The sequence below is a fragment of the Solanum verrucosum genome, unplaced genomic scaffold (genome assembly GCF_900185275.1).
Source record: "Solanum verrucosum unplaced genomic scaffold, falcon-dt-bn FXZP01000151.1, whole genome shotgun sequence".
NCBI lineage: Eukaryota > Viridiplantae > Streptophyta > Magnoliopsida > Solanales > Solanaceae > Solanum > Solanum verrucosum.
In genome coordinates, this window is record NW_026020202.1 from 983,286 (window position 1) to 987,478 (window position 4,193).

General features: G+C 39.7%; 1 pseudogene; it reads left to right on the plus strand.

Annotated features, from left to right (window-relative positions):
* Positions 1–898: 898 nt before the first annotated feature.
* Positions 899–3,829, plus strand: LOC125830096 (uncharacterized; annotated as a pseudogene).
* The last annotated feature ends 364 nt before the right edge of the window (positions 3,830–4,193 follow it).

Below are 4,193 nucleotides of genomic sequence, written 5' to 3' on the forward strand. Positions count from 1 at the left end.
TTAAACTGCTTTATATTGAAATGAGTTCAGTTATGTTGAGTTGAGTTGAACTAGGTAAGTTCTTCAGTTCCTTTCAGATTCTTTTCAAGCTTAAGTTGTGTTTAGCAGTCCAACTCGCATACTCATACATTTAATGTACTGATGCCAGTTAGCCTGCATCGTCTTATGATGCAGACGCAGGTAACCAAGATCAGCATCCAGTGCATCGTTGATCCAATTGAGCTTCAGAGTTGTTGGTGAGCCTTCTTGCATTTCGGACTATCCTCTTTTTTCATTACTTTATCATTTTAGTTCATTACGATGTCGTGGGCTTGTCCCGACATCCATCTCAGTTGTTTTATAGGCTTCATAGAAAATCAGTCAGATGTTAGTTCATTCGCCATCATTTTGTTATTAGCTTATGTTCATATTTGAGTTGCCATTTTGGCTAATTTAAATGTTTATTTTTAAAACATTATGAGTTCAGTTTGAGACAGTTGAGTTATTTATCATATGAATCCTTTTCTTAATGCTTAAAGTCTTTCGTTGAGTATGTAAGCCAGGCCAAGGATTCTCTTGGAGCCAACAATTGTTCTCAAGTGTTGGCCACGTCCAGGGTGTAGAATCGGGGCGTGACAAACTTTGTATCAGAGCACGGAGTTTAAGAGTCCTAGGGAGTCTATGAAGTCATGTCTGTAGATTCCTAGTTATCGGTGTGAAGCGCGTCACATCTATAATTAGGATGCTGTAACATTTAGGAATTCTTTCACTTTTTTCATACTCACTTCGTGCGATAGAGTGTATCTTTATAAAAGTCTCTTTCTAAATCGTGTTTATGCGTAACCGATTGTGAGTTGGGCTATTTTGAGAGTGCTTTCATGTGGCGTTTTTTTTCCCGTGAGCTAAGAGAAGCAAAGAAATGATTGCCAACATGAGGAGCAAGATGAGTTTATTCGTAGTTGGGTTGACTCGTGTGTCAAGTAAAGAAAGTAAGGCAACCATTCTAACAAGTTACATGGGCATAGCAAGGCTGATGATCCATGTGCAACAAGTTGAGAAGAACCAGCTGAAGGATAGAGAAGAGTTGAGAATAAAAGGGCTAAGACATCAGGGAATGAATCCGGCCAGCAAAAGAGTAATGTGAACCGGTCTTCTTTCCAACATAAGCAGAAAGGACCTAATCCATCATCTGCTAGTGCACCTATACCAAGGATCAAATGTGAGTACAATAGTGAAAATTCTCAGAACTTCAGAACTAGACTTGCGTATTCGCAAGGTAGTAAGGAACTAGGGGGTACTAAGACTCCCGCATGTGCTAAGTGTGGTAGGAGCCACTCAAGGGTGTGTCATGATGGCTCCACTAGTTGCTTCAAGTGTGGCCGGAACAGTCATTTTACAAGAGAGTGTCTTAAGAGCAGACAGAGTAATGGTAATGGGGGCAATAAAGCCCAGTCTTTTTCAGTTGCTCCACCAGATAGAGTTGCATCTAGATGAGCTACTGAAAGGGCATGTAGAGAAGGAAACCATCTTTATGCTATCACTAGTCACTGAGAGCAAGAGGATTCACCTGATGTTGTCACTGGTATGATCCAAGTCTTCATTTTGATGTTCTTCCTAAGCAACTTCTTGAGCCCTTCAGTGTTTCTACACCTGATGGTGAGTCTATTCTAGCAGAGAAAGTTATCGTGATTGTCTCATTTTCGTCAATCACAATAGTACCATTGCTGGTTTAATTGAGTTAGACATGGTAGATTTTGATGTCATTCTTGGTATGGACTGACTTCATGCCTGTTATGCCTCGGTTGATTGTAGAACTCGAGTTGTCAAGTTTCAATTTCCAAATCAGCCAGTCTTAGATTGGAAAAGTAGTTCAACAATGTCTAAGGGTCGTTTCATTTTGTACCTTATGACAAGGAAGTTAGTTTCTAAGGGGTGTGTCTATCACTTAGTCCGAGTTAATGACTCTAGAGTTGAGATACCTCTCTTTCAGTAAGTTCGTACAGTTTAAGAATTTCCAGAAGTCTTTCCATATGATCTACCCAGAGTCCCTTCTAAGAGAGAGATAGATTTTGGTATAGATATTCTTCTAGATACCCGTCCTATCTCTATTCCGCCATATAGGATGGCACCAGCAGAGTTGAAAGAGTAAAAAGAGCAGTTGAAAGACCTTTTAGAGAAAGGGTTTATTCGACCAAGTGTCTCACCTTGGGGCTCTCTGATCTTATTTGTGAGAAAGAAAGATGGTTCCCTTAGGATGTGTATAGATTACCGCCAATTGAACAAGGTTACCTTCAAGAACAAGTATCCTCTTCTGAGAATTGATGATCTTTTCAATCAGCTTCAAGGTGTTTCTTGTTTTTCGAAAATAGACCTTAGATTTGGCTACCATCAATTGAAACTAAGGGAATGTGATATTCCCAAGACAGTATTCAGGACCCGTTATGGTCATTATGAGTTTTTGGTCATGTCCTTCGGTTTAACTAATGCACCTGCAGTGTTCATGGACCTTATGCATAGAGTTTTCAAACCTTATTTAGATAGGTTTTTGGTTGTCTTCATTGATGACATACTAATCTATTCAAGGAATGAAGAAGATCATGCTAGTCGTCTCAGAATAGTTCTTCAAGCTTTGAAAGAAAATGGGTTATATGCTAAGTTCTCTAAATGTGAGTGTCTTGAGTCTGTGGCGTTCTTGGGCCACATAGTTTCTGGTGATGGAATTAGAGTTGATACACAAAAGATTGAGGCAGTGCAGAATTGGCCTAGACCACATCTCCAACTGATATTAGGAATTTCTTGGGTTTGGCTGGCTATTATAGAAGGTTGTAGAGGGGTTCTCATCCATTTCGTCTTTTTTAACCAAGTTGACTCATAAAATAGTGAAGTTTCAATGGTCTGAAGCTTGTGAGAAAAGTTTTCAGGAATTGAAAAAGAGGTTGACTACTGCCTTGTTTCGACCTTACCAGAAGGTACGCAAGGCTTTGTGGTCTATTATGATGCGTCTAGAGTATGTTTGGGTTACGTGTTAATGCAGAATGGCTAAGTCATAGCTTATGCCTCCAGACAGTTTAAAGTTCATGAGAAGAATTACCCAACCCATGACTTAGAGTTGGCTACCGTAGTGTTTGCCTTGAAGATATGGCGTCATTATTTATATGGAGTTCACATTGATGTATTCACTGATCACAAGAGTCTTCAATATGTGTTCACTCAGAAAGAGCTTAATCTCAGTCAGAGGAGGTGGTTAAAATTACTCAAAGATTATGACATGAGTATTCTTTATCACCCAGGTAAGGCTAATATTGTTGTTGATGCCTTAAGCAGGTTGTCTATGGGTAGTACCGCCCATTTTGAGGAAGAAAAGAAAGAGTTAGCAAAAGAGGTGCATAGACTTGCACGGCTAGGAGTTCGAGTAATGGATTCCACAGAAGGAGGAGTAGTGGTGATGAATGGGGCTGAATCATCATTAGTGTCAGAAGTAAAGAGAAGCAAGACCAAGATCATTTATTGCTTGAATTAAAGGGAAGTGTTCATAAGCAAAAAGTGATGGCTTTTGAACAAGGGGGGGATAGTGTTTTGAGGTATCAAGGTAGATTGTGTGATTGATTTCAAGGATAATTGAGGTGTTCAACTATCTATCATTGAGTTTGCTTACAACAATAGGTACCATGCTGGAATCCAAATGGCTCCATATGAGGCTCTTTATGGGAGAAGATGCAGATCTCCTATTGGATGGTTTGAAGTTGGTGAAGCAGGGTTCATAGGGCCACACTATGTTCATCAAGCAATGGAGAAAATGAAAGTCATTCAAGATAGGTTGAAACCAGCGTTGAGTTATCAAAAATCCTAAACTGATGTTAGGAGAAGGAAGTTAGAGTTTGAGGTAGATGATTGGGTATATCTTAAAGTTTCACCCATGAAAGGTGTTATGAGATTTTGTAAGAAAGGGAAGCTTAGTCCCTGGTGTATTGGACCTTATCGAATATCCAAAATGATTGGCAATGTAGCTTATGAGTTGGAGCGACCACAAGAGTTAGCAGCGGTTCATCTGGTGTTTCACATCTCTATGTTGAAGAAATGCATGGGCGATCCTTCATTGAGCATGCCAACTGAAGATATTTTGATCAAGGATAGTTTATCTTATGAGGAAATTTCGGTTCAAATTCTAGATCGCCAAGTTCACAAGTTGAGAACAAAGGAGGTAGCATCAGCCA